General features: G+C 33.5%; 1 long non-coding RNA gene and 1 pseudogene across 1 annotated transcript; one reads left to right on the top strand and one right to left on the bottom strand.

The window, feature by feature from the left end:
- Positions 1-2,201: 2,201 nt before the first annotated feature.
- Positions 2,202-22,970, top strand: part of LOC142547471 (actin-related protein 7-like) — a 32,865-nt pseudogene continuing 12,096 nt past the window's right edge.
- Positions 15,776-19,529, bottom strand: LOC142547474 (uncharacterized). The gene is made up of 3 exons (XR_012820678.1): positions 18,837-19,529; positions 18,098-18,175; positions 15,776-16,182 (listed from the first exon to the last, which is right to left on the bottom strand). It is a non-coding gene; the product is annotated as an uncharacterized LOC142547474 (long non-coding RNA).

Below are 22,970 nucleotides of genomic sequence, written 5' to 3'. Positions count from 1 at the left end.
AGTTTACATTTTTTTAGATAAATATTATTTTTTAATATAAAATCTAAGTGATATTTTTATAAACATAAAATTTCAAGATAACATATATAAATGTTGTAACGTATAAATCAAATTATTCTTTTGCCAAATTATACAAATTTAATAGTTAATATTATATTCATCGGCTTAGTTTTCTTTCAGATTTCAATAGTTATTAGAGTGTGTTTGATTGGAAATGCCAACAAACTAAAATTATTTTTTTAGAAAATGGATTTTTGAAAAATTATATTGTTAGATAAAAATACTGTTTTTTTAAAACTAATTCAAGTGTGTTTTTAAAATACTTTTGATTTTATTTAAAAATAAAAACAAAAATACTTTTTAACATTTATTTAAACATTAAAACTGCTTAAGTTTTTTATTTGATAAAAGAACTTTTAAAAGTTGGACTTATAGCAGTTAACTTTGTTAAGAAATTGATTTCGCAATAATATGAACAATGATTTTCCTTCTATAATGTGTTTGTTTACATTTTGTAAAAGTTTGCAAAATATCGGTAGAAGCCGATTAATCCATAATAAATGAGCGTAATATTTTTAGAGTAAAATATAATGATATTATTATTAAAACTTGTTGGTTGTATTCATGTTAATATATGATTTTTAAGCACTCAGACATATATAATAAATATGGATATTAATGACACATTTGATTTTTTGAATAAAAATCAGTACAAAACATTGAAAATAATCAAATAATTATTTGATTTATATTCAAATAATTATTTTTATAAACATAAAATTTCAAGATAACATATATAAATGTTCTAACGTATAAATCAAATTATTCTTTTGCCAAATTATACAAATTTAATAGTTAATATTATATTCATCGGATTAGGTTTCTTTCATATTTCAATAGTTATTAAGAGTGTGTTTGATTGGAAAAGCCAACAAAATAAAATTATTTTTTTAGAAAATGGATTTTTGAAAAATTATATTGTTAGATAAAAAAACTGTTTTTTAAAAACTAATTCAAGTGTGTTTTTAAAAACCATAATTTATGGTTTTTAGGAATGTACTTCTGATTCTATTTAAAGATAAAAACAAAAATATTTGTTAACATTTATTTAAACATTAAAACTGCTCAAGTTTTTTTATTTGATAAAAGAACTTTTAAATGTTGGACTTATAGCAGTTAGTTTTGTTAAGAAATGATTTCGCAATAATATGAACAATGATTTTCCTTCTATAATATGTTTGTTTAAATTTTGTAAAAGTTTGCAAAATATCGGTAGAAGCCGATTAATCCATAATAAATGAGTGTAATATTGATAGTGTAAAATATAATGATATTATTATTATTATTAAAACTTGTTGGTTGTATTCATGTTAATATATGATTTTTAAGTACTCAGACATATATAACAAGTATGGATATTAATGACACATTTGATTTTTTGAATAAAAATCAGTACAAAACATTGAAAATATGGTACTGATATATGACATTTGATTACCAATTATTTTATATCTGATATAAAATTTGAACAACTTTATCAATATCAACATTTGTAATATTTTTTTATGATTAATATTATTCCCATTTGAATATAAATCAATTAATTATAAAAAATATTGTGTAAACATGTTACGTGGGCTCAGTGCACTTGTCCTCTTGATGTTTGTATACATTTTTTCTTTGGACTTTTTGAGTTCGTGGACTTTGATGAAAAATGACCCATTTGATGTATTATATTTGTTATTTGTCTTTCATATAAAACTAGCGACTGAGACACACATGTTGCGTGTAACATAATATTAGATATTTGAAATATTGTTTAATCAATTTATAGAATGAATATTAGAAATTTGAAATTTGATATAAATATTATGATTAATGTGTTCGTACATATTGTTGTGTATAACAAAAAATCTATTTCTCTATTAAACTTGATTTCAATAAAAAAACGTAACAATACTAGGGTAGAAAAAAAGTTTCTTTGATAACAATACTAACCGTAAGTTTTTTTTTTAAATTGAGAAATTTTCAAATGTGTTGGTACGGTTAGATCTTCTATTTTTGGGAAAGATTTCAGATGTATGATTGATGTGGTTGAAATTATTATACATAGTGTAGGAGGTAAAAAATGAAAAATGCTCTTTTCAAAAAGGCTTTCTAAAAACGCTACACGCTTAATAATACAAACAGTATAATATAGATATTAATAATCGACACAATCAGGGGAAAAACAAGGCAAGACTCGCCGGTTGAAAAAGGCAAGGCAAACAAGAGGTGGTACGGGTGTGTAACGTAGAGCGCAGAGTCTCTCTCTTGATTTCAGCGTTTTGGTGGTGAGAGAATGGAGGCGGTGGTGGTGGACGCTGGTTCTAAGCTGCTCAAAGCCGGTTTTGCTGTTCCGGATCATCCTCCTTCTATGGTAATCGTGGCTAATTCTTCTTATTTTTTAAATAAGAGATTTCTGCAGTTTTGAGAATTCTTCACGACCCCTGCAAATGTATTCGCTGTACATGTCGTATTTCTCTGTGTGGGTTTTAGTGTGAGGTGGGATGTGAGTAACAAAGATGAGGTTTCAATTCTAAGCCTTCCCGGCAAAAAATCGTATGGATGTTCAAAAATATTCCAATCGGGTAAACTTCGTGTGTGGGTTTTTGTTGTAACGCATATAATTTTTTCCATGTAGCGGATTTACAAGCGCCTCAAAATATATAGCCAACAGCCTTATGCTCGTTGCAGGTGAAACCAAAATAAAATTTTGTAACTTTATTTGCATTTTCAAGGCAAAGCTCACAAGAATGGTTTTTTTAGCCAAAAGTTGCTGTGAAGACTGAAGAGCCACGATCTTCATGTCTGTTCACACGTTTGTGCTTTGATGCCTTGAATTCTCCGAGAAGAGAATGTCATTGCGTTATAATTTTGCATAATGTCTTGCAGATTTATTTTTATGTACTGCGATTTATCTGTTTAGGGAGGCGAAAAAGTTGTGTTTAACTAGACTTCTATGCTAGAAACCTCATGGCATGGGACAAAAACATATTGGTACATCTAGAAGTGTGTGTTCAGTAGAAACTTTATCTAGAGTGTACAATGAAGAATTTCAATGGCATAATAATCTTCAAGCATTAGGTGTCTGACAGGGGCACTTAGATTTGGTATATGTTTCATTTTACATAGATTTTGGAGTCAATAACGTTGGTGAGTGCTGGATAACTTGCCTTTTGAGTTGAATTTTGATTTCTTTGGCTGCTATGCTTGATGGAAAAGAATATGGAGCATGATAGCTTAATAATGAAATAGGTATGCTAATCTAAATGAGTAAATATTTTCGTTTTGCCGAAGAAGGGTATATTTGGAATTTAGAAGTTTGGATGTAATAATTTAAAGTCGCATTTATGCCTATCTTTCCTCAATGAGAGTTTTAATGTAATTTATGTTAAATGTAAATTTCCCTTATTTCACATTGCTTTGACATGAGTAGTATCTTTGACCTTTTGCAAGCCGCTCCGACCGACTTTCCAAAAGTTTCATAAAATTGATGCTTTTGTTTTCAAATTTGTTCATCTGATAAAAGAGTGTTTAGTCGATTTGGTGCCCTATCTTTCTCTTGTCATCAAAATATCATCCTCTTGCCCCTGGATTCTCCCTTTGTGGATTCAAACAGAAACATGGAGCAGCCAGCTGTGGTAGTTATCAAATTTAATCATGCTTTGCCGGAAATCGGCCCTATGGTAACCTCCTAGTTTTCTTCTTTTTGAAAAAGGGATCTGTAATTGTTGTTAATTTGTATTGGGAAGCTCTTAGGATGAAAGGGCCATGGTAAATGCATTCTGATTAGGGGTTTAAGATTTTGACGCCGAAATAGGGTTTTTAGGATGGGTTGAGTTTTGAGATTCTCAAGGGTCGTGGTTCTATTAGAATGGAGATGCAGAAGAAGAATGCAAATTAAGGAACTAATGAACATTTTTGGCATTGCCTAAAAAAGTACATATCTATTTTTTGTATCTCATTTAATAATTGATCTGGGGGATAACCTAACATAATTGCCACAAGATTGATGTAAAGGGAATTCTGTCAGTTCAGTCTCTTGACTTTACCTGGGTGGAATTATAGGAGAGAAGTCGTGCGATTTGATTGCCTTGAGAAGACTGTTAAAGTAGAAAATCCTCGAATTGTCACGAGTTGTTAATAACTTGATCCGTTATGTATCAATATTATCACGAGTTGTTGACGACGTGAACCTCAGTGTTTCAATTTCTCAGTCGTGTGACTCTTGCTATAAACTTGTTTTCCTTGTTCGTTTTCATTTCTAGATACTCGTTTAGGATATACGTTTCAAAAAAATGTGTGTGATTTCTTTTTATGGTGCGAAAGATCACACCATTTTTATTTAATGACTTCTTCTTTGTCAATAGACCATGCTTCTTGATATATGCTTTGATTGTCGAGGTTTTCTTTATTGTTTTCTTTTTTCCTCTGTCATTTTTAGCATATGTCGTATCGCAGGTAATCTCGACTCAAATGAAACAAGTACCTGAAGATGATTCCTCAGCAGATCCTTTCTTGTTTGATAACAAAACTGTTGATCCAGTTGTCCGAGGATTTGTCAACGACTGGGATGCAATGGAAGATCTATTAAAGCATGTGTTTTATACTGGGCTAGGGTGGGAGATGGGCAATGAAGGACAAGTTTTATTTACTGATCCACTTGCAACTCCTAAGGTTATGCAAAGTGTTTTGATATCATTCAAATATATGCTTCATCATTTGTTTTCTCATTTTATGACTGCTCAGTGCTCAAGAATCTTTTTTTTTTGGTGTCTTGTGTGCGTGTGTGTGTTTGTGTGTGCTGGTGACATGAGACGTGCTTGTATTTGAATTACAAAGTTCAATCAGGAGAATTTGTAAAGGTTGGTGCTGAAGATGGAAGAAGAAAATGTAATTGTGTTTATGCTTATAAGAGAAAGGCCTATTGTTTGCCACATATTACTTTTGAAATATCGATAGTGCTGGTGAGAGCTACCAAGATAGAGTTATGAATGGTTTTCCCAATGAGCTAATAGAAGTACTTTTCATGTTTTATTGACAAATAAATCTCCTTATGAGTTTGTTTGTAGGAAATAAGAGTTGAAGGTGTCACATAATTTCCTATGTATTGGTAGTGAAAAATTGATTTACATCAACCCTGCATGCTGAGATTGATGGGAAGAATTTTGGTAATGGATCATTTAGAGTACCAGGTGATGATCTGTGATTACTTTGTCTTTTGTTCATGGATTTTCACAATACTAATTACACTGTTTCCCTTCCGAAGTTTATGTTTTCACTCAAAAAAGCAAAACTAATTGGGCCCCAAAACTCTGGGAAATTTGAAAAAGGAAAGAGTGAGAAAAACGAAGATCTTGCAGATTTTGAATGACATCTTGAATTGTAGCATCTGAATTTTGTGAAGGCTTGACACAAGTTGCTAAATTCAAATTGTGCTTTTAACCAGGAAGATACCCCTTTGTCATATTGGTGATAAAGAAGAGAACTTATTGCATGAATTCTTTTGTAATTTTTTTTTACTATTATATGATTAATAAAATTCTTTTTGGACAGGCCATTAGAGAGCAATTGGTCCAAATGATGTTTGAGAATTTCAACATCTCAGGCTTTTATGCATCTGAGCAAGCAGTGCTATCACTATATGCTGTTAGGACGTATCTCAGGTTGCACGGTGGATATTGGTCATGGCAAGACCGGTAAAGTTGTTGCTTTGTTTTTTTGGGTAATATAGATTCTTTGATTGATGGCATAGTTGAAATTGGTTGTAGATTTCAGCTGTCACAAGTCACCATGTCCATTTGGTTTTGACACTTTCCTTTTTTCATACCTTTTGAACTTAAGCATAATGCCTTAAGCAAAAGGGGTTTGGTTTTATATCTAGGGTGTTTCACTCTACACCACACCTTTCAATTTCCAGTATCTTATAAGCTACAAAATTTTTAATGCGGTAGAATTTATGCCATGAAACAAGCTATAGAAGATGGCTATTTGGTAAAAAGTGCTTGTTGTTCTCTGAATCATCCCAAAGTTGTCTTCGAAGCTGCTGATGGCGGTTTTATTTCTATCACCGGCAGTTGTGTAAGCTGCTCATCCACATTTTCTCAAGTTCACCTTTTGCTTCATAATTTGAGTTGGCTCCATGATCTCCAAAATAAATACTTTTGTTGAGAACACATTACGAAAAAAAGGATTCCAATGAAAAACACATACTAGGTAATGGTTGGTACTGTTTTTGAGTGTTTTTGGAAGATGTTTCGAGAAACTATGTATTGAGACATTGTGTTGAAGAGTAATACATGTTTGGTTTTATTGTTGGGAGTATATATTTTTAACTACAGATATCATGTCATTAAAAATTTGTTGGTTTATTCATGTCATTAAAATTTTGAAATAAAATGTTTTGAGTTATAATATAATATAATAATAAAGTATGTTTGGTAATTCATGAGAAGAGTGATGAAGTAATGATTGTCCGGAAGATATAAAAGTAAGATAAAAAATATTTTCGGGAGATTGAAATGGACAATGTGATTTATGCTTTGTCTTGTTTTGGTGGAGAGAATGTTTTTTAAAAACATAACCAATTGACCAAACATTTCCGTAGTTTTTTTTGTTAATCTTTTGCCTTCTTCCTTCAAACATTTACTCTCTCTTGCTTGCTTCTAGTGATTTGAGGCTCAGCTGACACAATGAACTTGGTCTCATGAAATCATATATTTCTCTAGATTTCTGTCTCGCTGGTATCTTTAAGCTGAATTTTTATTTTGCTGAGCCATTATATTTAGTACTCTGCTGTAATCCCCTCAGACATCCATATTTTCAGATATTGCATCAGTAATTGAAGGTGCTGTTCAGCATATATCTTCAAGAAGATTTGAAATCGCAGGAATGGATTTAACTAATTTATTTGCTCAAGAGCTTGGGAAATCTAATCCACTTGTTAACCTTAGTATCTCTGAATGTGAAAAATTAAAGGAGCACTATGCATGCTGTGCTGAGGATGCTGCTTCTTATGATCAATTTCAGCATGACTGCCCTGAGGAGCAACATACTCTTCCTGATGGACAGGTCCATGCATCTATTTTTCTGTCTTGATGGTGAACTATGATTTCAAATTATGGAACAACTGAAATTTGAGTTAATATGACCTTTTTAGATACCTTCTCTATTTTCGGCTCTAAAAAGTTATGCCATATTTGTTTACCTCATGCATGTAAGCTAACCCATCCAGTTCTTTTCCAAAATAGAAAAAAGATCATAAGCAAGCATGACAAGGACAAGAAACAATGAAGCACAAATGCTAGATGGTGGTGCTACTGTGCATGTTTTAGAAAATGGTGTGTACTCTTGTGCATTCTCAGTGACTTTGCATGCTTGCATTCAGTCATTTCTTTGGGTTGGAATTTGAGTTCTCATTGGCACGGAAATCTTGTGGGTTGATTTGCAACTGAGAGAGATTGATAAAACGGTGGCTAAGATGTTATTTTAAATGGCAATGTGGAAAGTTCATGCACCATAATTGCTTATCTCTTCTTGTGCTCCAGGACTTTATTTTTTGTTCTGCAATAGCCAAAATATACTCTCCGTATTTGATACAAATACATACATCAGAATGCTAATGCCGCTATGCATATGTTATGGTCCCGAGTTATGGATCTCGTTATGAGGCGATTTATGGCCCGATCATGAAACATGATGCTTTAAATTTCAGGCTCGTTAAAGGCTTGATTTTTGGTTTTGAGCTCGTTGAGAGAAAACTTCAGATCTCATATCATAAGATTGTGAATGATATTTCTTCTTCACCCTTTTTTAATAATTCAATCTTCCCATATATAAGAGAGATTCATACAAAAGATAAACATATCCTAACCAAAATAAAATATCATCAACCAAAAATAAAAGATTACGATAACCTAACTCACTGTCCTAAATATCATAACTACCTCATTTATTCAAACTTAACTAGAAGAAAAGATAATAATCAAATAAAAGATATCAAATCAGCTTAGATCCTATTTTATTTGGATTTCCCATAGCAATTCTTCTTGGTTTGGGCCGAGAGCCCATGACAGTATGACATCATAAGAAAGATTCTAAGAAAGATTCATGTCTGTTTAACTTATACTCCACATAATTTGATGTCCTTCTGCCGACTGTGTGGACCTTAATGTTGAAAGAGTTTGCTTTGATTGGATGCCATTGTCTTGCTAATTGGACTGCTAATATACATGCTTAAAGGATTCTAAGTTTGATTTATATGCTGCTGCCAATGCCAATACCAATACTTAATGTTGAAGAGCTTTCTTGTGATTGGATGGCGCGATTTTGCCAAGTTCGAGATGATGCAGCATCTCCTGTATGCATGCACAGTCACCAACTTAAGTTGCTTCAATTTTATGGCTGACATTAGAGACTAAATCAGCCATGAATAATTAACGCATAACAGGTCATTCTTGTGTTCATGGAATGTAAATCTTTATGTCGCTCTTTCAGGTGATAAAAATTGGAAGAGGAAGATATACTGTTGGTGAGGCCTTATTTCAACCATCCATTTTAAATTTAGAGGCACATGGAATAGTGGAGCAGCTTGTTAGATGTGTTTCGACGGTGTCATCCGAAAATCATCGTCAGCTGCTAGAAAATACCGTGCTTTGCGGTGGAAGTACCTCAATGATTGGTGAGATTCTTAAAAATATGTGTCAGCTGAATGAGATGCATTGTTCTCTATGATCTTTGTACGTTGTGACACTCGTGATGCTGGCAGAAAACATATAATTTTATTGATGCCTTTTAATCTGAAAACTTCTGCAAACTACAAAATCTGTATGCTTTGCAAGAAGTATAAACAGTATAATGCCTTCCTCTTTATCTTTGTTAGATCGGGCAGGAACTATACCCTTGCACTTATTAGAAAAAGGTGAGCCAATAGTTTAAGCGCATTTAGAAAAGAAACAGAGAAAAAAAAATCTATATATATATATATATAAATGCGCTTAAACTATATAGATATATATATGTTCTTGCTTATTTGGAATTTGATTTTTTGATTTCTTAATAGCATTTAGGGTTGAAGTAATTCATGATAAGTATGCATGGTTCCAAGACATCTTAATACTAATTCTGAGTTCTGGGTTTGGAAATTGGTTTTTGCCAAGTGACAATATTTGTTTATTTAAATAAGACAGCTTTGCCTGTATGAGGGCCGGTGGTTTGTGTGTTTAAGTTAATATTTTCAGTTGATTTTATGATAACTTGATGGACATGGCTGTGTTGATCCCTTGCTTTCATACGAGGATTTTTTGGTTGGAATGAACAAACAGTGTGTCTTATTTAGCTATGGCTGATGTCGTCAGTTGCTTCTTGTTGTAGGTTTCGAAGATAGGTTTCAGAAGGAAGCTGGCCTTCGCTCCTCTGCTATCCGTCCTTGTCTGGTGAAGGTAATTTAAATGTAGTTGTCTTTTATTTACACTTTCTATCTTTCTTCATTCTCAATCCCATTTTAATGCCACTCAAACAACAGTACCATTTGAGTTTTAAAATATATTGCATGAATATGAACATGAAGATGTTCTCTTGACAAGCCAAAGCAGTCCATGTTAAAGTTCTGGAAATAATCTTCTTGACGTGATATGTTTTAAGCATTGTATGTTACTCAAACTGGATGTAATTATTAAAAGAAGAAATTTCACCTCATTTTCAAAAATGGGTCAGGCACAAATACACTATAGCACCTGCTTATATGAAATCAATATCAGCCGTAAAACTCATTTTTAAAAACAGTGTTTTAGGGTCTTTCAGATGTAAATCCATGTTTGCTACTATTCAGTAGTCCTGTCGGCAGAAACCTGAAAATGTAGTTTAAGCCGATGAAATCAAGATGATGAAAACCGTCTGATATTTGGGCTGGCTTGCCTACTCCACCTAATAATTTAAAAATATGTAATTTTCATTTTTTTATATAGTTTTTCTATATGATTTTCTTAGATATTTGTATATTTGAAAATCAAATAGCTTATTTAGCTATTGTCTTGGACACCTCTCTGTTATTTTGTCTAATAATGATTCATTCTTTGTTTATTAATGACATGTATCCTCCAGAATATATGCCAGAAAATTTGTTGAGGTATTCGGCATGGGTGGGAGGAGCCATTCTTGCCAAATGTTTCCTCAAAACCAACATGTAACCAAAGAACGGGCTTGATGGGAAGTCGGGCTTGATGGGAATAGGAAGTCGGGCTAACAAGTATATACATAAAACAATAATAGACTATTAAAAGAAGTCTCCACACAAATCAACGCAACATAATTGCATTATTCTTCTTAAACAAATTCGCAATAGGAAGTCGGGCTTGATGGGAATAGAAAGAAGCGGAGGATATTAAGGAAGGTGGAGGCGTGATGTTTATGTTAATGAATTTATCTAAATTTTGAGTATTGATTTAAGAACGAGCTCGTATAAATATTTTAGGTTTTTTTATTTAATTAAATTTTAAGTGTTATTATGCATAAATTAAATTTTAAATACACTAATATTTGACAAATTTAGGTTTAAATAAGTTTAAATAAAGGATAAAACAGTAAAATATACGTCGCTCTCTTTTTCTGAATTAATATGTTCCGGAATTCAGATTTCCTCATTTTCCTGCAGTATTGTATGTAGGGTCATCTTTCTATGTTAGAATTGGTTGGATCAAAGCATTAAAGCTTCTTGAGAAGATGCTGCTGCCTGTCTGCCCGCTGGTAAGAGAAATACATTTAACTGAACCACCTGTAACATCCATATGCAATAATTTCTTTTCAACACTCGCTCAAAGAACAGATAAAAACAACATTTGAATGCATTTTGAAATGAAGAATATTTTAGTGCATATATTTGTTATTCAAAGTAAGGTTGCATGATGTATTCTACTATCTGGTAAAGATGTGTAACAGTCGATATAAAATCGATGTGGAAAGTTTGTCACAACGCAAGCTTGTGTACATATTAATATCTCAAATCTTGAAACATTGAATGAAACATAGACTAAAAGAACTCAAAATCTAATAGCTATAACTAAAGTCATTCTATCTGGCTTGGATGTATAAAAAATTCAAAACTCATTTATGTTTGAATCAAAAACACACGAACCAGAAATCAAACAAGGACCGTCAACTTGAATAGAACTACTGAAAGGCAATTTGATTTAAATGTCTACGACAATGTCACGATGCTAAGTAAATTTGTGTACATCAAGAATTCAAGAAAGACTATCACTGAAGCAAAAAATGGTGTTCAAACTGATGAAAATCCAGTCATACACGAGTTTTTTTACATGAAGATATGAGTGAAAACTAAGACGATATAAACTATTGACACCATAGTTTGTGTCACTATTGACACCATAGTTTGTGACAATTGACACTATAGTTTATAAGACTATTGACAAATAGCATTTTTTTAAACTAGTCTCCAGTAACCCAATGCCTCTGATTCCTCCACAGAAAGAATCCGGAAATTTGCTACATCCAAGAAGGCAATTGTGTCAGAAGTAAGACCACGTAATCCGATCATCTGAGCAGCTTTGTCGATCGAGACCCTGTTACAATCTATCACACTTCTGTCAATGGTGAAGTGCATTTGTTACCTTTGATCACGCATCATGTTAATGGATGTAATATCAACAACCTCCATAACTATCACATAGCTAGTCGGGTGGAAGCCTCTTATCCTCGCCTCTATTAGCACTTGTCGCCAGCCCCTCCTTTGATGTGTCTGTTCCAGTTTTCTTGACTGTCTCTGGGCTTCTTGAAATGCACGTTTGACTTCAACATTTGTTGTCACGTGTCAAGCCTCAAAGTCATCTACATACTTCGCGTATTTTTCCCGCTTCTTTCTTCAATCTATTGTCAATTGGCTCAAGTTCTCTTTCTCTTTGTTGCAGGAGGTTATTTGCAGCATGATAAGCTTCCTGCGACCTATACAATAGATTTCATATAAATGAAACAAAGAGAAAGAGAACTTTATGTGAAAATCTATTGTATAGGTCACATGAAGCTTATGATGCTGCAAATAACCTCCTGCAACAAAGAAAGACAGAACTTGAGTCAATTGACAATAGATTGCAGAGATACAAAAGGAATCAAAAATCAAAAAGTGGAAAAAAGCGGGAAAAATACGCGAAGTATGTCCATGACTTTGAGGCTCGACTCGGAAACAAATGTTGAAGTCAACCGTGCTTTTCAAGAAGCTCGGAGACAGTAAAGAAAACTTGAACGGGCACATCAGAGGAGGGACCGGCGATAACTAATAGAGGCGAGGATAAGAGGCTTCCACCCGACTAGCTATGTGATAATTATGGAGGTTGCTGATATTACATCCATTAACATGATACGTGATCAAAGGAAACAAATGCACTTCACCATTGGCATAAGTGTGATAGATTGTAACAGGGTCTCGATCGACAGAGCTGCTCCGATGATCGGATTACGTGGTCTTACTTCTCACACAATTGACTTCTTGGATGAAGCAAATTTCCGGATTCTTTCTGTGGAGGAATCAGAGGCATTGGGTTACTGGAGGCTAGTTTAGAAAGATGTTATTTGTCAGTAGTCTTATAAACTATGGTGTCAATAGTTTACATCGTCTTAATTTTCACACTCATGTCTTCATGTAAAAAAACTCGTGTATGACTGGATTTCCATCAGTTTGATGACCATTCTTTTTTTGTTTCAGTGATAGCCTTTCTCGAATTCTTGATGTACACAAATGTACTTAGCATCGTGACATTGTTATAGACATTTAAATCAAATTGCCTTTCAGTAGTTCTATTCAAATTGACGGTCCTTGTTTGACTTATGGTTCGTGTGTTTTTGCTTCAAACATAAATGAATTTTGAATGTTTTGTACATCCAAACTAGATAGAATGACTTTAGTTATAGCTATTAGATTTTGAGTTCCTTCAGGTCAATGTTTCAAGATTTGGGATATTAATATGCACATAAGTTTGCGTTGTGACAAACTTTCCACATCGATTTTATATCGACTGTCATACATCTTTTCCGGATAGTAAAATACATCGTGCAACCTTGCTTTGAATAACAAATATATGTACTAGAATATTCTTCACTTCAAAATGCATTCAGATGTTTTTATCTGTTCTTTGAGCGAGTGTTGAAAAGAAATTATTGCATATGGATGTTACAGGTGGTTCACTTAGATGTATTTCTCTTAAGGGTCATCTTTCTAAGTTAGAATTGGTTGCATTAAAGCTTCTTGAGAAGATGCTGCCGCCTGCCTGCCTGCCTGCTGGTAAGTCATACTGAATTTTGTTTTTTCTTTCATGTCAATTTGAACACATACTTCGCAGAAATTCAGTAGAATTTATTGGCTGTTGAAGTGTTTCTAAGAGATCAAGGTATCTGAAGTAAATGTGATTGGAGACGATAATACTGATCCTACTGAACTGGAGAAAGCATCCATCTCTAAGATTAACGAGCGAATCCGCTCTTCTTTAGTTATTCCATTAACTGTCAAAGATCCTCGTGCTATGACAAAGAAACAGTATTCAATTGTTTGTGAAGGAAATTCTTTTGAGTTTTCAAGTAATGAAGGTGGTACTAAAGCACAAACAAATTCAGCTTTCCTGAAGCATGAAGATGAAAGTGTTGTCGTTGATGGTGATTTTTGGGATGATAGTATAGGAATATATCCTCCAATGGAAGAAAGTATTGTTTTGCATGAAAAAGTATTATCAGTGAAACGAGTATATTGGAATTGGCCACAAAAATTGTGGGACTCAAAATGCTATATTGAAGGGGAAATATTCTAGATGTGGCCCTATTTGTTTCTGATGAATAAGAATTAGGAAGATTCTGTTAGAAGGTAAATGTTCCCTGCAATAAATTTTTCTCGTCTTTAAGAAAATAACTAAGATGTCTTAGTCCTTTCTCTATTTTAGAAAAATATGGGCATGAAACTCATTTCTATCACAATTCAATTGTGAGAACTTTTGTTCGATAATTAAATTTTAGGAATCCAATTTTCCTTGGCTTTCATAATCACTTGTTACTCCTGTTGATTAAATTTTATTAATATGTACAACAATAGTTTTAGCCTGAAAATTTTTCGAACTTCTTTCTGTTTTCTAATGCCTATGAATGTGATCTTACTTATCTGTTTAGATTGTGGCAAAGAATTTGTGTGTCAATTTATTTTTTAAGCAAGAGATAAAATTTACTTGTGATAATGTTTTGGCTGCAGGATCGGGTTATGTGCCTGGTTACAGAACGATCGTTGAGTTCATCAATTGTTCCTTTTATTTGTGTTTTTTTGCCTTGTTTACCTATTTTAAAGAGTAGAGAACTGAGGCTCGTTTAGGGAGACACACACAATCTTTTTTGCTCTTTATTGATATAAGAAACTTATGCTGGAAATCCCTCATATAAATACAGGAATAATCACCTCATTCACTCCCAACTTATGTGAAATTCTATTCCTTTACTTTCAGCCTTTCCTATGATAGCTAGGGGAATTAAGGTAAAATTGATCAGATCCCCTAAATTTTAATTGTTCCTTATTGTTTTTGGGCTTTCCATCTGTGAACCTCTTGTAGACTTTCTCCTTTGAACTTGCTGACTTTGATTACTCTCCTTATTCTGATGGGCCTTGCTTATTACTGATAATTTCCTGATAGTATAATTGGATTGCATTAACTTGTCTAGCTATGATATGAGTGTGGTTCCATTAATGTATTTACTTATCTGATTATTTATGTTTCATACTTTTTCAGGTGTGTCCGAAAGCGTCGGTTCTTGTTTCGATAACGATGTTTTGAGAAAAACTTGTCTGGTTATGATATGAGTGTGGTTCCATTAATGTATTTATGTATCTGATTATTTCTGTTTCATACTTTTTCAGGTGTTCAGTTATTCTCCCTCTAAATTGGGTTAAAGTATTTTGGAACACTTTTATTTCAAGTGGTGCTCATGGCATAGGTTTGAGAGAGGAGGACTGGGTTGTGTGTGACGTAAGTGCACAAATTTTTATTCCATGTAAGGTTTAAAGGCATTCCCTGTAACATCTTTATCTTTATGTAGACCGGATGGTCATATTTCCCATAGAGCTATCCTGATTGCGATGCTTACTAGTATTTCATGGCGATGGATGCCACTGCCACGGATCAGAAAGCTGGGGGAGACCACTAGAAATTCCAATACCAGCTCCATGTGATTGTGTGAAACATAATTTTGTAGAACTATCAAGTAATGTGGATAATTTTCTTAAACAAGTAAAAGAGCATGGCTCTGATAATGATTTAGGAGTCAACTGGTGAGAAACACTGTCTGTGGACTATCAGGGGCTGATAAGATTCCATTTGAAGGTTTTGCCATCGCCATCTTTTAGGCTGAGTTATTTTCTGTGCACTTTCAGTGTCAATGGTTTGCTTCTATTCCCAGGAACAAATGATCAAAAGATTAGCTTGAAATTCATGAAGGACGATGATCTTCTTGAACAAAATTCCAATGTATCAGACATGAATTGTGACAAAACACGATGTTTTCTTCGAGTTAATCTTTGCGCTTATTAAGGCGGTGGTTTTGAACAAGGGGCACTGGTTTGTACGTGTCACCCAACACTGTTGAGAAATATGGACGAGGTTCTCTCACTATTCAGAATATTTCTCTTATCATACTTGTTTTCGAAAAAAATTTCATGACCGATTGTTTCTCAACACATTGTACCATATGCAGATCTGCATGTGATAACCATGGACTTGAAATACCCTAGTCTTCATTGAGATCATATTTTGTCCAGCTGCCATCTTGTAAGTGGGAGCATCACATACCTGGAGATCCTGCAGTCAAGGAGTTGTATAGGTGCCCAATAGGTTTTGTTCGGGGAAGGCAAGTCTTTTTAATCCAGAAGAGCTTGCTTTCAGACGTTTTCATAGTCAATGCCATTTCAATGTCATTCTTTGCCCTTTTTTGGTCATACAGCAGGAAACCAATGGCCAGTGCACTTTGTGAGGCAAGCCTATTTTCTGGGTTTCGAATGGAACAATGGAAGGCATCACTTGTAAGGCGGAGGAGGAAGGAGATTTATGTTCTGGTCAGGAATATGAGATCCACTGCTTATAGGCTTGCTCTTGCCACCGTTGTCTTAGAGCAACAAGTAGAAGATGTCAAATTCATGTGATTTTTTGAAGCCTTTCACGACACCACACTTCTAGCAGATTATAAGGTATATATTAACTGATTTTTGTGTAAGAGATCTAGTGATAGAATTTTCTTTATACAAGTTCTTTCTAAGAAATTAATTATAATTTTTGGATGATGAGTGATATTTTCTTTCAAATTTAGATAAGTTTGAGATAATCTTATATTAGTGAATTTAGGATGATATATTTCTTCAACCTTTGATCTTAAATAAATTAAGGTTGTATGTGATGTTAAATAAATTGGGCATTCACGATATTAAACTAGGAAATGTTGGAGGAAGAATATATTTTATTTCCCGTAAACAATCTATGTGTTATTAACTTTCATTTGCAATATATTTTCTTAGTTTACTGCTCGATTTCTACCGATTTCTTTTGGTTTACTAAGTTTGGTTAGAATTTTTTCGTACTATTCCTCTAGTTTTCCACTTAATCTAGAAGATCGAGATCTGATTTCGATTGTTTTAACACTAGTTGTGATCACCTTTGTTCAAAGAATGAAGAAAAATTTGTGAGGTGTATATTCACATGTTTAAACACCTACATCGATTCTGATATACTTTTTTTGTTTTAATTTAATTAATATGAATGTATTTGTGAGATAAGTATTTAAAATCAAACCCTAGAGAAATATAAACATATAAATGATTTAAATGAACAATGTTATGTGTCAAAATTTAACTCTACGTCAAGCGTGAGAAATATGGTTCATATTGAGTTGGATGGGAGACGGATTTTGGCCTTTTTTCAATATTAAATTAAATAGAGGAATAATCCATGTTTCATAATCCATTCTAAGAAATCAATTATAAATTAAATTATAAAAGATATAAATTCCATCTTTTAGTCATTCATAATATATTCATCTTTTAGTCATTCATAATATATTTTGGTAATTTATATATAAATTTATCAACTGTTAACAAACTATTTCAAGTTTCACAAAAAAATTCAAATTTGGCTAAAAATATTGCATATCCAAAAGATATTTGATTTTGGAAAATATACAAAATTGGTCAAAGATTGTAAAGTGAATCTAACTATCGATTTTTATTTTTGTGTGTGAAAAAATGATTTAAAGTTTTTCTCAAAATCAACTTTCACCAATTTTATCTTAAAATCGAAGAAGAATAGATAAGTTAAATAATGTATGATATATAATTTTTTTTTTTTAAATAAAACCGATTTATGTATAACAATTCTAATACAATCAGATTATAATAAAATTCTTTACAAGAATTTATTAAATAATAAATATCAAGTTAATTATTAAATATCATTATATTTTATTATATATCTTGTTTTTAGTTTTTGAGCTAGTTATTCCATCACAAAACATCATACGTCTTACATGATATTCTGTCATTTTCTATTTATATCTATATATTCTGAAATTTTATCTACTCGAACTATAGAAGTTTATTTTAATCTTTAATATATTGATTACATTTGTACAATTATTACTAACAAAATTGTACTCATTTCATTTATATTAAAGTAGTATGCACCTGAACGATTTGATATATTACAAATATGTATGATTATTTTGAGAGGTATAATTCAAATCATGTGAAAAGATTCGATACATTGATTTCCAAGGATACCAAGCTAATAATAAAAATATAATGAGTAAGAAGTAAGCGAAAAAATACCGGAATTTATGTATTTCAACGATAGATATTTTTCACTACTCTCATTTTTAATAATAAGATAATTTGAAGAGAAGTATAAACATTTTATCTAGGAAAATAACCAGCATAGAAGTCTATATTATTAACTGTCATATGTTTGAAATTGAATTAATACACCAAATTTCAAGACAGAAATGTTAAAGCTACCAAGTGAAACTAACCAACCTCAATTGATTTCTCCTCTAGTGTAGAGGTCGAGGATTCTAAGTACTCTTCTTTCCTTATTCCTCCATTCATAGAGGACTTGAATTTAAAAAAGAAAAAACAATAATACATATAAAATTATTTTGGATAATGGAAGTTCTGCACTTGGTGAATGTCATCACAAAATATAAATGACGTTACAAGCAGCAAGTTTAAAAGTAGCAGTTTACATAATCAATTGTTTGTTCACAAACAGGAACTTAAAGACAAGCTAAAGGAGCTTAAAAACGAAGAACTAATCAGCAGCTTCATCCTCATCAGCAGCAGTATTGGAAGGACCAGCCTCAACATCATTTGTCCCAGTTGGTTTTGTGCCACCTTCTCCCCCTGTTTGTTCACAAGTCATGTCCAGTAAGCGGAAATAGGTGTCCCTCATACGAGTGGAGTTCACAATATGCTCCTGCAAGAAGGTAGTGGTAACAGGAAGAGTGACAGGAACAGTGTTAGTAGTAATATGGACATCATTCTGGGCACCATGTGAGGATCAAAGTGGTATATCAATTTTTCTGTTCGTTGGAGTAAGGCAGATGCATTTATGAGCTGTTCAGGAGCATCAGAAACCACTTCATGTGCTTCCTTCTGAAATCCCTGTGAGAGCAGCATTCCATATATTAGTGTGGGAAATGGCAGGCCGTTGAATCGTGACGCAGTTTTGGCAAACTGCATGACCAGTTTAAATGCCAATTTCACAAAGTTGAACGGCCCTCCTGTGCCTACAGAATATAACATCTTTTTCTGCTCCTTGGTAACCACCGTAGTGTTGCTGGAGGGCACCCATTTGCGTACTGCAGTCATGTGCAGCACCGAGTAGAATGATGTCAGCTTGGAGGCGAGAAGCTTCTTTGGGTGCGTAGGGAATTTCTCAACATATTGGCCGATGGTCACTTACATGTTGACATAAAATTCTATCACTACTCAAGGAACATAGGGAAGGACAGTGGTCACAGTAGAGAGAAATTGTCTATTTTTCAGAAAATCAATCAGATTTGTCTTCAAGATCCATTTAGTTCCCGTAACACATCACATTTGCAGGCCTAAGGACTAGAGAACAAACATCATCACGAGTAAATTGATCTAGTTGCTCATGCGTTGCTTTAACCCAAAACTCATCTTTGAAAGCCTCGTGTACACTCTTTGGTTCAATAGTGGAGACGAAGCAAGAAACAATACCTAACTGCATAGAGAAGTCATGCACACTTATCTTACCATCTCGCGGTAGTTGACCCTTTCCTTTAGTCTGGTCCTTATTCCATCAGCAATTTTTCCATTTACTTGTGATGATCATGACATGAGGGATGATTTTTCTGGATTCTGCTGGGCAAATCTTTTCCACTATTTGTAGCAGGATCATCCCCATCCAAGTTTTCATCAGCTGAGTGATTCGGATTCGATATCTCCTGTAATGGATTATGGATCAGCTGGGCGAATGAAGTGGGTTAACCTCTTTTTGGCTTCGGCCAAACACTTTTTCTCGATGGTCGACTTCCGGACTTGTAGAATCACTTGGGACTGCTACCGATGTTGTAGAGGGTGTTGTCTCATCTTCAGTATCGCGTGCCACATATTCAGAGGGGTGTGGCAAGGACAGTTCAAACAGGTCATCAACATCACCTTCTATCGTCTTACCTGCAAGATCAGAATAATCATCAAATACATATTTATGGATTCCACAGCCGTCCTTGTTCTAAGATTATAAACTCTATGCACGACTATTGATGAATATCCAAGAAAAATTAATTTATCAATCCGAGAGTCAAATTTGGCCAGATTATCTCTGTCATTCAAGATGTAGCATAGACAGCCAAATACTTCCCATGAGAATTTCATAAGAAGTCATGATACTTCCTGCTATTAGATATTCTCTATTTGAGAGGTCTCATGCAGTGCATAGTTATTTAGGGCAGAAGGCATATTTTAAAGGGCTAGGGTACCATGCGCATGCTTTATCGAAGTAAAACACATTTGACATAAATTTTAAAATTCAACATATATAAAGTTATTTATATTATAATATTTACATAAATTAAATTTTTCACAAAGATAGCAAATGAAAAAAAATAATAATCATTGAATTTCCAACAAAATTATTCTCTAACTCAAATCTTCCAAGATTTCCTTTTGAATTAAATGTTATTCACTTATTCTGATTTCTGAACACCAATAGCTCAAGTCAATACAAAAATAACTTAAATTGATTAAACACAATAAGATGGAGACAAAGATGTTCAGGAATTTGAAATGTATAAATGTGCATAAAACAGAAAACAACGGAGACAACATTTAAATTATTCTTGAGTTTTGACTAATACTAGAATATCAACACGGGAAAGACTAGAAACAATATTAAAAACCATAGCTTGATTTGCGATTCAACAACACAAACGAGATATGAGGCTAGATAGAACTTGCTGAGTTTTGGCAACTGAGATATTACCTTGATTGAACGTCAAGTGCAATCAGGAAACTCACAAAATGCTGTGCTGCATTGTCACAGATAGAACTTGAGGACTGAGGGTGATGAAAAGTCATGCATGCAGGGAGATTTTTTTTTTCATGGACTTTGCTAATTGAGCTTTAAAATTAGTTGAGCTTGAGTAAATTTTTATTTCCTACAAAATGGCAGCCCACTTCTTGGAAGCGCACCCTTCTACGCCCATGTACAAATGATATATCGATCTGTTCCTCATTCTTGATTCTCAAATTAACAGATCGATATACCATTTTTATCATACAATAGTATATCGATCTAATCATTCAAAAGTATTATCGATTAAAATGCATATAAATGTATTCAAATATATAAAAATGTTATACAAAAATATTATCGATTTAAATGTATACAAAATGATCAGAATAAAAAGTATTATCGATTAAAATGTATACAAATACATTCAATTGGCTTCTTTTAATCCAGCCCGTGTACAACTCCTCACACATTTTCTCATGTCTTCAATAGTTTGCTCTTCATCGTCATGTTCTTCCTTTTCCTGATTCATACTAAGAGATAACATAAGATAGTTCAGAGAATTGAAGAAACATACCTGCCTGGTGTGGCGACACTTAGAGGATCTATTTGTCCAGATTTCTTCGTACTCAATACGGCCAACAAGGCAGTGGGATCAATTGGTTGTGCTTCTCGTTTTCCTTCAGATTCATCATCACACAAGGTGACGCTCAGATTCATGCCTCGCTTCCTAAGAGTATAAGTGCAGTGATTTGCATAATGTGAGGATCCGGATTTTCGAAGAAAAATATGTAAGCAATAAAACTCGATATTTAAGTTCGAAATTATTAATCAAAGAAACTCAAATATAGAATTAAAATTTTAGCTCAAAAAACTCGAGGGATTAGCTCAAAACAAATCTATGCGATGTGAAACAACAATAATCGAAGCATCGTTACTGGAGGAGGAAACCCCTAGTTCATGAACCCAAGGTTCTAGCTCAAGGGAGCTCATTGATCCATGTCCTAAAGGAGCCAAAAATTTAGACATGGGAAGAATTTCATCCAACACCTACTCGAGACGGTACCCAACTCACGCCCAAGTGTTGTCCAGGATCGGCCAAGTCTTCATTCAAGAATCAAAGCAAGTTTCGAACCATATATTTGAATTACTGTATGTGGGTTTTTGCATAAATGTTATAGGACATGTTTGTTTATTGTAAGTATGTCTACTTATTGTTTGAATAATGCTACCATATATTTTAAATCTCGATCGATGTGCTATATGTTTATTCTGTTCTCGATTTCCTTTTATTCCACTGATTCCACTCAAAATTCTGGTAAGTTATGTTTGATGAATTTGATTATGTAATACACTGTTATGATTCGGGTTGGATATAGAATGAAAATTGTTAATTATGTTTGGCCCCATCAATGGGTATTAAACTGTGTTCTGGCCCCCTATCAATGGGTCTAAAACTGTGTTCTATCTGGCCCCCATCAGTGGGTATAAAATTGTGTTATGGCATCACCCTTTGGAGGACTAACATATGATGGACAATTTGACAATGGATAACGAGATGAATAACAGTGTTTTGTTTGTTCTGATTTGTTCTGATAAGCTCTGTTTCACATTTCGATTATGATTCTGTTAATGTTCTGATATTATAAGTCGATATACTAAGTTTTGAAAATATGCTTAAGATATGTATTTTAAATCTATCTCTATATGTATTTGTTGTAATCGATCGGCCCCCACTTGCTGAGTGTTTTCCAAAACACTCGCCTCCTTACAGCTCCCCAGATAAGACTGAGGAACAACTGAATGATGAAGAGCAAAAAACGTTCTGGGACTGGTGATAGTATCAAAATATTGAAGATCAAGGCTTTGTTTGTTCTTAGTATTATTTTCTATTGCATTTTGCTTCCACAAACTACTGGTGTAATTTTTATTCAATTGTCATTGTAAAATACAATATTTCTTTATGAAAAAGACTGGTTTTGGCTACGAGGCTTATTTTTGTATAACAATGGCAGATGTCATTTAAGCCTCGGCCCCCGCGGCGTGACACATAGTATCCATAACCAGTGCATGCCTGACATCTAACTGACTCAAGATTCTTAAGGATCATATTTGACTATTTCAAGAGTTGGTCATTCTTGATCTATTTTCTGTGTAGGTCTTTTTGATGACTCATTTGAACTATGAAGAACGATCAGTTTGGGTCTCTGTGGATTCTTCTTGTTACTTATCCTTCCAAGATAGTTGCCATATTTTGTTGAGAGTAAGACAATAGATTCTTCCCCAATATCAGAATTATCTATCCTTGTGTAAGTTGAATTAGTTCATTCTCTGAATCAGTTAGGGCTTGAAGAGCGATGTTTTTACCCT

Source organism: Primulina tabacum, chromosome 5 (genome assembly GCF_025594145.1).
Source record: "Primulina tabacum isolate GXHZ01 chromosome 5, ASM2559414v2, whole genome shotgun sequence".
NCBI lineage: Eukaryota > Viridiplantae > Streptophyta > Magnoliopsida > Lamiales > Gesneriaceae > Primulina > Primulina tabacum.
Note: the sequence above shows the minus strand (reverse complement) of the source record. Positions and strands in the feature narration are given on the sequence as shown.